At 36.7% G+C, this 14,165-nt stretch overlaps 1 non-coding gene across 1 annotated transcript; it reads right to left on the bottom strand.

The window, feature by feature from the left end:
- Positions 1-1,750: 1,750 nt before the first annotated feature.
- LOC128288637 (small nucleolar RNA R71) lies at positions 1,751-1,857 on the bottom strand. The gene has a single exon (XR_008278779.1). It is a non-coding gene; the product is annotated as a small nucleolar RNA R71 (small nucleolar RNA).
- Positions 1,858-14,165: the final 12,308 nt, after the last annotated feature.

Below are 14,165 nucleotides of genomic sequence, written 5' to 3'. Positions count from 1 at the left end.
TGAGCACTTGCACACGGGCGTGGCATACGGTTGTGTCCCTGTTGAGTCCAAGTCTAATTTTACTTAGAAAAGGATAATTCTAGGCTATTCTAGGCATTCCAAAGTCTATATAAACACCCTAGAAGAGGATTAAAGGGACACGCAGAGAGGAAAGCAGAAAATTCTCAATGACAGCCATCAGAATCACCTTAGAGGCAGGATCTACATCAAGACTAAATAATTCCATCCAATTTCCTAGAAGTTCTTTGGGTTTCTTTATGTTTTGTTGTTTTCCAAACTTTGAGATGTTTTCCAATATTATTATGAACTAAACTTCCTAAATACCTAAGGGAGATAAAACCTAAGACGGATCTTAATATTATTTGAGTTGTATGATAAATACTTGTTCTTATTCTTAATTGTGAATTTAAACATTGCTTTAATATTCCAGGATATTAATTCAGGTTTTTGATATGGTTATTCAATGGAGCAAAAGTCCCTGTTTAAGAGTAGATCATCCATAATTAAGCGGAGTTGCATGCAATCCTAGAGATAGAACGACATAAATCTTCCGGATCAGAGTCAAATCTAATAAGGGAATCCATAGATCAAGTTAATGCGACAATAGGGGTTTTAATTAGAAAGAGATTTCAATTAATCAACCTAGAGTCAGTTGTTTTTAGTCTCGAGAGAGATATTAACATAAATCAGGGATTTCTATGGATTAAGTCAAGTGAATAAATCGTCTAACTCAAAAGTAATAAGTGAAGTCTAGGTGGATTCTTCCTTGGGTATTGTCTTCTCCATTGGTTTTCTAAAAAGTATTTTTCAACCTTAATTTCTGTCGTAATCTTAGTTAATTAGATAATTAGTTTTAGACAAAACATTCTCTTAATTTTTAGGCTAGATAATAAAAAGATAGTAATTACTAGTAATTTTAGTCCTCGTGGATATGATATTTCCGGTCTCACTATAACTATACTACTGTTCGATAGGTGCACTTGCCTTAAGTCAAATTTTTCGTTAGTTTCGCAACCATTAAGTTTTTGGTGCCGTTTCCAGGGACTGAGATGTTAGGAACGCTTTTTTTATTACTTTAGCCATTTTTTTATTGCAATTTAGTTTAATTTTTAATTTTGCTTAAATTTATAAATTTTCTTTTATCTACTTCTGGCACGTTTTTATAGTTTATGACTAGAAGAAACCCGTCAGGACCTCTACTTTTCAACATTGAGATCGAAAGCACAGCTCATAGAAATCAAAGAGAAATAAGGCGAAGCCTACAATACATAGAGGAAGGGCAAGAGGATGGTATTCACACCACAACAAAGGAGATGGCTAAAAATCAAAATAATCCGCTACCTCCTATGGTTGCTGCAAATCCAGTAAATCATAATCCTGCTCCTCATACTATGTATGATTATGCTAAACCTACTTTAACAGGAGCTGAATCGAGTATAGTTAGGCCTGCTATTGCTGCAAATAATTTTTAACTGAAACCTAACACTATTCAAATGATAAACAGTTTGTTCAGTTTGATGGTTTGCAGGACAAGGATCCAAACACTAATTTAGAAAATTTTCTAGAATTCTGCGACACCTTTAAGATCAATGGCATTTCTGACGATGTCATTCGCCTTGGATTGTTTCCATTCTCATTAAGGAGCAAAGCTAAACAGTGGTTAAACTAGTTACCATGAGGGTCAATCACTACTTGGGAACAAATGACAGAAAAATTTTTGCTTAAATATTTCCCGCAGGCTAAAATGGCTAAACTGAGGAATGATATCTCTTCTTTTGTGCAGATGGATTTAGAAACTCTTTATGATGCATGGGAGAGATATAAAGACTTACTGAGAAGGTGCCCTCACCATGGGTTACCTCTATGGTTGCAGGTTCAGACTTTTTACAACGGTGTAAACCCCTCAACAAGGCAACTGATCGATGCAACCGCCAGTGGAACTTTAAACAATAAAACACCTAAAGAGGCTTATGAATTTATTGAAGAGATGTCACTGAATAACTATCAGTGGCAAGATATGAGAACAAAGTCGACAAAAGTAGCCGGTGTTTTCAACCTCTACGCGGTCACTATGCTATCTAACCAGTTAAAACTTTTAAATAAAAAGATTGATGGTCTGTATGGTTCTACTCAAGTTCATCCAGTGATGAGGTGTGATTCAAATGGAGGAGGAGCACAAAATGCAGATTATCCATCCTTCAACCCTAGCACCGAGGAGGAATAAATCCACTATATGGGTAATAATTCTAGACCTCAAAATAATCCGTATAAAAACATTTATAATGCAGATTGGAGGAACCATCCCAATTTCTCATGGGGTGGTCAAGGAAATCAAGGACCACAACATCCTCTAGGTTTTCAACAACCATCTTACCAACAAGATAAGAAACCGAACCTTGAAGAGATACTCACAAAATTTATCTCAGTGTCAGAAACTCATTTTCAGAATATTGAAACAGTACTTAAGAATAAAAAAATGTCGATCCAAGGGTTCGAAACTCAAATAGGATAGCTTGCTAAGTTGATTTCTAAACGACCACAAGGTAGCCTACCAAGTAACACTGAAACTAACCCAAGGGAGCAACTTCATGCCATTACTGTGCACAATGATGAAGGGTTAATTGAAGCTAAACTGAAACTGAGGCAAGACAATGTAGAAGATAAAGGTAAGGTTGATGTAAGCAATGGTACACAAAAACCGGTAAGAAAGGAGTATAAACCTTGTGTGCCATACCCCAATGCGACAAGGAAAGACCATACAGATGAACAATTCAGTAAATTTCTTAAATTATTAAAAAATATCATATTAACTTACCATTTATTGAAGCTCTTTCGTAGATGCCAAACGCAATGAAATTTTTAAAGGAGCTCTTGGATAATAAACGAAAGATAGATGATGTGTTGCACGTGGAATTAAACACAGTTTGCTCAGCCATCTTACAAACTAGGCTACCCAACAAACTGAAAGATCTAGGGAGTTTTACTATTCCTTATTTAATTGGTAGTTTAAATATTAAGAATGTATTGGATGATTTAGGGGCAAGTATTAATGCCATGCCCAATAAAATGTTTAAACAACTAGGTCTTGGGAAACCCAGACAAACTAGGATGAGCATTCAATTAGCAGATAAAACAATTAGATTTCCTAAGGGTATTATTGAAGACGTGCTTGTCAAAATTGACAAATTTATATTCCTAGTTGACTTTGTTGTTCTAGACATGGATGAGGATAGTGACGTACCTTTAATTTTAGGAAGAACCCTTTTAGCAACTGCTAAAACTATCATTAGTGTTGGCATAGATGAATTGATACTTCGTGTAGGAGATGACACGATTAAACTTCAAGCTCATGATTCTACTAAAATATCTAGTAATCGAGATGATTGTTTAAGTTCTGATAATTTGAGTAATATTACAACTCAAACTTCTTTGTAGGAGTCCCCTAAGAAGAACGTGATGGAACTTCATTCTAATCCATGCCACAAAAACAAAGCGACTCACGAAGAACGAAGGCTTCAGATCGATTAACTAGACGAATGGCGAACATATTTCAAGGAGAAACCAACAGCACATGATAAGTCAAAGCAACGACATGATGAGTGAATGGATGAAACAAAGCAATTTAAGGTCGGGGATAAAGTATTATTAGATGAAAAGGACCCTCGAATTGCTACTTCAGAGCACAATACAAATGGAGTGACTCCCTTCACGGTATTGAATACCTTCCCACATGGTACAGTCGAGGTAACACATACTAAATTCGAAGCTTTCAAGGTAAATAGTACTTGACTCAGACCTTATTTTGATCAAATTGATAGTAGAGGTGAGTTGTTCCAACTCTTCAATCCACCGTGACCACACGAAATTGAGGTAAGTCGAGTTTAGACTTTAAATAAGTGCTTCTTGGGAGGCAACCCGAGTACTAACACCACTAACTAATTTCTTTTTATCTTTTTTCGTGTTTTTTTATGCAGGAACAATGACCCACACGACCTAGACACACGGGTGTGTCCTTCTCCATGTGAAAACAGGGCTAAAAATCCCCAAGTATCGAGCCACACGACCGTGTGAAGCACACGGCCTGGGCACACGGGCATGTCCTAGGCCGTGTGTTCAGACACATGGGCGTGTGGGATACCACACGGGCGTGGAAGAAGCGAACAACGAAGAACACGACCGTGCGACACGGTCGTGTGAACCACACGGCCTGACACATGGGCATGTCCCCAGGCTGTGTGATAAAAGGACATTAAAATTTCGCGACAAACACGAGCTGAACTTGATCCACATGGGCGTGTGACACGGCCGTGTGGCCCAACACGGGCTTCACACGACCGTGTGCCTTTTTAAACCCCCTTAAACCCTAAACTTTACTTTTGTCTTCTTCCCCAACTCTCCCAACCCTAGCCGCCGTATCCCCCTCAGCCCCCTCCTCCGGCCATCGTCACCCACCACTGGTCGCCCCCTCCATTTCTCTTCTTTCTTTTCTTTTTCTTTCTTTCTCTCTTCTTTCCTTCTTTCCTCATTCTTCCCCTTTCTTCTTCCCTCATCTTTCTTCCCCATTTTTCTCTTAACCACCAACCCATCCCCCCCGCTGCCGTCTAACCCCGCTGTCCGACCCCGTCATCCATCGACACCATCGTCCGTCTAACGTCCGGTCACCGTCCATCATCGTCGGGTTTCCCTTAATACTCATCATTATTTTATTCCTATTAATTATTTATTTCATTATTAACTTCATTATCCTTTATTTACTGCATTATTATTATTTAATTAGTTTTAGCATTATAGATTTACCCTTTTGATTAGTTTGGGTACTATTTAGACTAGTTTACCAAATATTCATTGGCTGACTTCATTATTCCTCATTCTATTACAATTTGTTCCTACCATTAGGTTTAGTCTCTCATTTAGATATTGTTACTTATTTATAATTAGTTTATTTTTGCATGATCAGATTTTAGTACACATTGTTTAAGAATAAATTATTATTTAGGATTACTTACATTTTGTGTTATAAGCTCTCATTTAAATAATTCGTGATCATTTCCTTATTTACTGACGAACTCTTTTACTTTTTCAGGTACACTATGACGAACACAAGAGGCAAGAAAACTACCGTCCCTGCTTCAAAAGCAGAAGGGTCCCGGTCAACCTCCTCAAGCTCCTCGACTGAAGCTCGTCACCCTCTGCTTCGATTCTCGTCAGGCCCATAGGATGACCTGTTTTAGCTTCTTCGAGTACAACCATTAGGAGTGGGCCATTGTATTAATTGGGCCGCTTTGGAGCAGGTTCACCTTGCTCACCTTGTTTGAATCCATCTCAATACTGCACCGTGGGATCGGTTCTTTGCAATTATCGAGCCTACCTATTCAGAGCTGACATTGGTGTTTTGTACTACTTTCCATCTACAGCATATGATGAATACACATGACGAGCCTGGTACTATCATTTTTAGACTTGATAGACTCGTAAGGCACGTGAGTGTACTGAAGTTTAGAGCCACTTTGGTCCTTTACTTGGAGGAGTTCATGGCTTCCGAGAAATTTTTACAACTTCACTGGCACATACACTACTCGCCCTCTTGCTGTTGGACCAACCTTACGGTGAGTATTGTTCCATATGACTCAAGTCGCTCAAAAGTGACTTCTCTTCCACTAGCACTATGTTACATCTATGCTATCTTGACTCATACCTTGATTGGGAGGAGAGAGAGCACCGACGTCGTTAGCACCACCGATGCTTACTTCTTATGGAGAATGGTGACTGGTCATGTCTTTGACTTGGCATACTTTATTGCCCTTGCTTTTTGCCACCAGACGGATCGCCATAGGAGGGGTCCCATCTGCCTTGGCCCCTACGTGACTCGCCTCACTCGACACTTCGGCCTCTTCGATACTCCAGGGATGTCATCGACACTTACACTAGTCGGCCAGATGTCTCCTCAAGGAATATCTTGCATGATCCACATGACAATGATAGAGCGACGCTGTGGATTTGACCCACCTCAGTACAGACTTGTTCAGTCCGATGACCAGGATGAGCCAGAGGACATTACTGATGATGTTCCTCCCTCTCACGAGGAGCCACCCCCACCATCACCACTGAGTCAATGACCTCCTGCTGCCACTTTGACAGAATTATCTGAGAGATTCACTCGCTTTGAGCAACAATGTTTCGAGCGATTTGACAGCATCGATGCCACTGTTCGACAAATTTGTCACCACATCCACATCTTTCCTGAAGGCACCGTCGACCCACGAGGCATCCGATGATGAGGAATTTTGAGTCCTTTTATTTTATTATTATTATTTTTATTTTTATTACAATTCTATTTTGTCTCTTATTTATTTTTAAAGACTTATGTTTTTTTGAACTATGTTTATCTTTATAATTATTATTAAGTGATCCCTTAATTCTCTTCCACGGTGGTGTTTATTTTCTTATTAGTACCTCAGAATCAAGCCTTTCATTCGACTTTCTCTACAATTCTTGCTTTCGCTCTTCCAAGGATTTCATCCAAAAATTCAGGGCAGTTTCGCTTCTCTCTCTCTCTTCTAATATTTTGCTTCTATTGCTATTATTTATCTTTGTACATTGAGGACAATGTACATTTTAAGTGTGGGGAGGTTATTTAGGTGATTATAAAAAAAAATCCCTAAATTTTTATCTTGTTCTCAAATAATTTTCTCATATCATTATTAGAGTAAATTTTGATTGATTTATGATTTTTATTGATATGTTTTGAATTAAATCATAGGTAACTGTGCATTGATCGTTTAAACTTTAAGACATTAGAGAATCGAGCATGATAAGTTGACTTTTGAAAAGTAAAATTGCCAGGTTGTTTCCCTGAATTGAGGTGTTATCTTGAAGTTTTGAATTCACAGGATTGACATCAAATACCCATAAATTTCGTGAGATTCTGAGCCTTTTAGAGCATATATCTTTCTTGCTCACTTATTGTTTTTATGAGTGCATCAACATTGATTTGCTATTCTAGAACTTGCATCGATTATACATGTCGAGACCATACCTTTGATTTGATATACTAAAATGATAAAGGCACTTAGGTTTTAACCCATTTACCCTATAAAAAGCCTACCCACATAATTGACCCCTAGTGAACCCCTTTGAGCCTCAACTATTATTTCTTAATTTTCCCCTTAATATTAACCCACAACTTAACCCTTTTTGATTCATTAAGAATTTTTCCCTTTTTATTGACTCCCTTTTTATCGAGATTTAATTTGATTAGTTACCTAATTATGTTCGTTCATTCTAGTTGCTGAATTATTTCTTAATATGTATTTTCCATTCCTGTTCTTGTTCTTAAAAAAAATCGTATAGTCATATTCATCCAATTACATGTTGTTCTAAAGAGCTTGGATAAGTTAAAGTCAGTATACTGAGAAAAAGCTCACATCTTTAGTCTCGGATAGTTTGAATTCTGGCATTTTTTTTTGTAATTCAGTGATTAGCTTTAATTTATGTTTGGTAATTTATTAAATTAATCTCAAGTCTAACCCTCTCTTGCAGCCTTTATCCATACCTTTAATCCAAGCCCCATTACAACCCTGTTAAAGACCTTTTGATTTGTGTATCATTTCATTATAGTGGTGGAGATTTCATTTTCATGCAAGCCTATGGTAATAACTTTTCACGTTTGACTATTGAGTGCTTAATTATTGAACCTTAAACACTTTGAGTGATTTGGGTGAATCATTAGTGAGGATGTCAACTTTGTCAATTTAGAATTAAAGGTGATTACTTAGATAAAGGGAGATGATTTTATGATTAAAATGCTCAATTTGGATTGTTTGAAACTTTAATGTTCTTTTAGCTAAGCTCTTAACATATAATTAATTATGGATTATTTTGAACATTATTGATGAGAATTATAAGTTGAGAAGAATTTATTTTAATTGTGAGTTGAGGATTTTGCTTGAGGACAAGCAAATGCTTAAGTGTGGGGATATTTGATAAGCTATAATATATACATATTTTTACCCCATGCTTGGCATATTTATGGATGATTTTTCCTTGCTTTCATTGAATTTGATGCTCCTAATCCTTTAATTTCATATTTTATACTCAGGAGAGCTTAGGATGGCGAAAAGAGCAATAAATTGGCCAAAAATAGACAAATTGGGCTTAAATTAGTGTTTCACATGGCCTAGGCATTTCCACACGGGTGATCCACACGCCCGTGTGTGACACACGGGTATACCACACTCCCATGTGTCATGACCATGTCGACATTAATCCAAGTTAGAATTGCACACAGCTTGAGCACTTGCACAAGGCCGTGTCCCTGTCGAGCCCAAGTCTAATTCTACTCAGAAAAGGCTAATTTTGGGCTATTCTGGGCATTTCAAAGTCTATATAAACACCTTAGAAGAGGATTAAAGGGACACGCGGAGAGGAAAGTAGAAAATACTCAAAGACAACCATTAGAATCTCCTCGAGGCGGGATCTACATCAAGACGAAGAATTCCATCCAATTTCCTAGAAGTTCCTTGGGTTTCTTTATGTTTTGTTGTTTTCTAAACTTTGAGATGTTTTCCATTATTATTATGAACTAAACTCCTAAATACCCAAGGAGATAAAACCTAAGACGGATCTTATTATTATTTGAGTTATATGATAAATACTTGTTCTTATTCTTAACTGTGAATTTAACCATTGCTTTAATATTCCAGGATATTAATTTAGGTTTTTGATGTGGTTATTCAGTAGAGCAAAAGTCCCTGTTTAAGAGTAGATCATCCATAATTAAGTGGAGTTGCATACAATTCTAGAGATAGGATGACATAAATCATCGATTAGAGTCAAATCTAATAAGGAATCCATAGATCGAGTTAATAGGACAATAGGGGTTTTAATTAGAAAGAGATTTCAATTAATCAACCTAGAGTCAGTTATTTTTAGTCTCGAGAGTGATATTAACATAAATCAGAGATTTCTATGGATTAAGTCAAGTGAATAAATTGTCTAACTCAAAGGTAATAAGTGAAGTCTAGGTGGATTCTTCCTTGGGTATTGTCTTCTCCATCAGTTTTCTAAAAAGTATTTTTCAACCTTAATCTCTGTCGTAATCTTAGTTAATTAGATAATTAGTTTTAGACAAAACATTCTCTTAATTTTTAGTCTAGATAATAAAAAGATAGTAAGTACTAGTACTTTTAGTCCTAGTGGATACGATATTTCCAGTCTCAACATAACTATACTACTGTTCGATAGGTGCGCTTGCCTTAAGTTGAAATTTTAGTTAGTTTCACAACCATCAGAACACCTCTTAATAGCTAACCCCTCCCCAGAAAGTGCACATGCAACTAACAATCAAAAAAATTTGGCTAGTTTACATTGATGGCTCCTCAACCAAAATAGGATCAGGGGCAAGTACACTCATAATAGATCCCAGTGGCAACAAGTGGCTATATAGATTGTAAGTTGGGTTCCAAACATCGAATAAGATCACTGAGTATGAAGCCTTGGTATTTGGACTAGAGTTAGCACACCAACTAGGAGCAAAAGATCTAATTGTCCATACATATTTGCAATTGGTGGCAAAACAGATGAGCGAAGAGTACGGTATAAAGGAAGCGGTGCTAGAAAAACTATAGAATGGTGAATCAACTTCTCATAAGATTTGATAAAGCTCAAATTAAATAGCTCTTGAGAAATGACAACACTTGTACTGATGCTTTATCGAAGCTAGCCTTCTCGGTCATCATCCAACAAAGGGGAAAAATCCTACCCGAGAATAGGGAAACCCTGAGCTATGATACGTCACAAGTACTATATATGACTCAATAGGAGACTTGGATGATGCCAATAATCTGCACACTCCAGGGAACATGACAACCATGACATGAAAGAGCTCGCAAAGCTACAACATAAGGCTATGAGGTATGTCATTACTAAAAATTACAAGTGTTTGCTAAACTACCCATATATGAATTGAATATTTAAATATTGCAAACTCATTACATGATAAATTAAGACAACTTATTTTATCTCACGTTTAATAGATATACCCTGTTGGAGAGTGTACTATACAGAAAGGGGTTTTCACATCATCTGTTGTGGTGTCTATCACCACCGGAAGTTGAATACGTTATGAGAGAAATCTACGAAGGAATTTGTGGTAATCACCTAGGCGGTAGATTGCTCGCGCAAAAAATCCTCAAACAAGGGTACTACTAGCCTACAATCTAAGAAGACACACACCAGATAGTTCACACATGTTATTCTTGCCAGAGAAATGCCAAAGTCCAACGAAAACTAGCGGAACTCCTTCAAGTCATGTCAGGCCCTTGGCCATTTGCCACGTGGGGTGTCGATATCCTCACTTCAGTTCCTATAGCCACATCCCAAAAGAAATTCATAGTAGTAGTTGTAGACTACTTCACAAAATGGATCGAAGCTAAAGCTCTGGCAACCGTTAGAAAAAAAATAGATGGAGTCTTTCCTATGGAAATCAATTTTCTACAGATTTGAGATACCTCGCACAATTATTACAAACGACGATACACAATTCCAAGGAAAATTTAAGCGATTCTGCGCTAACTTCCAAATAGCTCTAGCTCAAAGTTTAGTGAAAATACCACAGACCAATAGATAGGTGGAGGCAACGAATAAGAAAATTGTAATAGGCCACAAGAAAAAAGTGGACGAGGCTAAGAGTGCTTGGTTGAAAGAGCTACTGGGAATTTATAGGCCTTGTGAACTACACTCCACACCCCGATGAGAGAAACAACTTTCTCTCTAGTCTATGGTGTGGAAGTTGTAATCCTTACAGAAGTTGGTTTAAGTTCACATAGAACACAATATTTTGATGAGAAAGCTAATCAGGAGGCTCTCATACTCAACCTCAATCTGATGAACAAACTTAGAGAAGTGGTTGAAGTTAGAAATGTAGTACATGCCCAATAGGTAGCTCGGTACTATAATTCCAAGGTCAGAAACAAACAAGTCCAAGTAGACAACTTTGTCTTAAGAAATACTGAGGCTAGTCTACCAGCTTCCTGGTGAGGAAAAATGGCTCCAAATTGGGAAGGGTAATATAAAGTGATAGAAAAAATAGGTCACAGAGCGTATAAGCTAGCAAGAAAGGAGGGCACAGTTGTACCATAAACTTGGAACACCCAACATCATAGTTTGTTATCTTTCAAAATTATAAATTAGCTCACGGATTAACATCCTCAGTTTGCTATCTTTCAAAATTTTCTTAAGTATGAAATAACTTGCAGATTCACATCCACAGCTTGTTATCTTTCAAAACTTTCGCAAAGTATAAAACAACTTGTGGATTAAAGCTACAGTCTTTGAAGATTCTTCATAAATACAGACATAATTGTGCGATAGAAATGATTAAATTCGCAAAAGCAGAAAAGAAATTATTACAAAATAAAACATGTTCTCATTGGAAAATAAATAACAAAGTATAGAGTATTAAACAAATTAAGGCATGTTATACCTATTTACGCCTTGGTCTACATCATCAAAATGAGCAACGTCATTGTTCGCAGAAGAGGGGGCCACATCCTAATTCGTAGCTAGATCCTCCTCTATATAAAAATCCAGAGAGCCTTTCCAAGTAGACACAAAAGGGTCTCACACAAAACTTGAGGGACATAACACATTGAAGCCTAGAGAGCTCATATCCACCCTCTCAAGAGCATCAAGATCCACTTTGCGAACATCAAATGGACCACTAGCGACCCGAGCGTGGAGCAAAATGTTCACCTTCAGCATCAAAATAAAACATAAGACATTCCCAGTTACCTCTTTCTTAAAATTCTCAAAGACCTGAAGCTATTCCTTGATCGTGCCAGCCACTTGATCATGACACTCTCTAATAATCCTATCCGTTTCGACTATATGCTCTTCTTTAAACCCGTGTAACTCAGCTTGTAAAGCCTCTTTACTTTACGTTTTAGTGGCCACCTTATACTCTAACCCCCCACTTTAATCTCCACAATGGCCAAACACTCCGTGAGATCTTCATTTTGCTTAATGATGACCTCATATTCCTCCATCATATTATGGTGCTTGTAACATCTTGAATTAGGGCCTAGTCAGAATAGTGGTTTTGGGACCACAAATATGACGTTAAAATATTTTTGTTATGATTATTATGAGTTCTAGGATATGAAAATAAGTATGTGTTAAAGTATAATGAAGAAATTCTAAGTATAAGGTGTCCAATTGGAAATTAGGGACCAAATTGAATTAAGTGAAAAACTTGGGTTCTAAAAGTAATTTGCATGAAATTGATTTGAATTATAAATTAGAAGGTCTTAAATAGCAATTTTCCTAATTTCTAAGTTTTTGGACAAAATGTACATGCATAGAAAAATTTGGAAGTTTTGTAAGGAGGGCATTTTGATCATTTGGTAATAAACTTAATAAAAGGGAAAAGAAAGCCAAAATCAGCCATATTATTCCCCATAGTGGCGAAATTCCTAGAGCTCCATAAGCTAGGGTTTTCAACATTTCAAGCTCAATAGTAAGTGCTCTCTAGCCCGCTTTTAATGTTCTTTGTATTTTTGAGATCCTCGTAACATGCTCTATCCATTTCCACCCATATCTCAAGCTAAGGTTCATGTTTGGAATATTACCCATGCATGAGATGCTTGTGTTTTGATGATTTATGGAGGAATATGAGAGTTTAAAGGATGGTAAACAACTTTTACTAGGTAGGTTTTCATGGAAATAGCTTAAAGTACCATTTTGTAAAAAGTATAAAATGTGGTAGAAATGTGAAATAGAGGAAAATATGGGCCGGTATGAGCTTAGGATACATTCGGCTAGGCATTGTAACCAAGGAATTTCATGCATTCCATTATACGAGCCTAGGGACTAATTTGGAAAAATGTGAAATATTAGGGTAAAATGGTCATTTTTCCCGAGGGTAAAATTTAGGTATTAAATGAATGGTATAAGGTATTAATAATTTATTTTTACTGATAACCTCGAGGAACCAATTCCGGAGGTCGACCACTAAAAACGAAAGGTTTGAATAACCAAAATATGAAATCAAGCAATTACCAAGTAAGTTCGTAACTTGAACTAAACTTTAAATATACTTGAAAATACATATTCTTAAATGTATGTTAATTTAGATATTGATTGCATGACAATCCATGAAATGTGGTAGTGTAAAATGAAAAATATGACAATTGTCCCGGTTGAATGAAAAAGGGAGATTCGATGGGTAAATTCTTGTTTACATGACATGAGATCCTGCATGTGTTGCAGAAAGGGATTTAGCCCCAGACGGGTAATACGATGATGTCAGTATTGTAAGGATCCAGCCTGGACAGGTGTTCCTTAATTGATTGAACCTCCCGATGTATATATGTGCATTGTGGATTTAGCCCGGATGGATAATACGATTAAGGAGTGAAATTAGCCTGGGCTGATATTTTAGATCCAAGCGCATTGGAGTAATTTTCATTGTAAAGGAATTAGCCTAGAACGGTAATCCCAAATACTCTTTTTGAATTTATGTTATGAGGATTTAACTGGATTGGTAATTCCATCGTAAGAGTGAGGTTCACGGGAGTGTATATTTAAAACGGTCACTAGCATGACTTGACGGCAAAAGGGGATACCCATCAAGATTTTTGAGAAACTCAAAAGAACTATAATGAGAAACGGAACTGGAAATTTTTGAATTGATGAGCTCATTTAAGATTAATGCTATATTGCTTGAGAGGAAACTAACTTGATGATTGAGTGTATGTGATAGGGGATTTATACTATGCATGTTTGGCATGAATATCTTTTATGGTTGTATGCTAAATAATTGGTAAGTTTACCTTCTTGTTTTCTGAACTTATTAAGCATGTTAATGCTTACCCCCTTTCATTTCCCTATTTTTACAGAGCTTGTGAACTCGTGAAGATTGGAAGACAATTGGAGTATTGTCAACACTATCAACTTATCTTGTTTTGGTATATAGATACCTTTACTTTGTTTCAATGGCATGTATAGGTTTTTGGTTATTTTGTTATATGTGTCATTGGTTAGCCAATGTAAGGGCTTGAATGATATACCTATTCATTTTGTATATGGCCATAAGACATGGCTTATTTTGATGTAGGTTGTAACTTACTAATTGTGCATGTTGGTGTTTAAATGTTCATGAGATAGTT

The sequence above is a fragment of the Gossypium arboreum genome, unplaced genomic scaffold (genome assembly GCF_025698485.1).
Source record: "Gossypium arboreum isolate Shixiya-1 unplaced genomic scaffold, ASM2569848v2 Contig00243, whole genome shotgun sequence".
Classification (NCBI taxonomy): domain Eukaryota; kingdom Viridiplantae; phylum Streptophyta; class Magnoliopsida; order Malvales; family Malvaceae; genus Gossypium; species Gossypium arboreum.
Note: the sequence above shows the minus strand (reverse complement) of the source record. Positions and strands in the feature narration are given on the sequence as shown.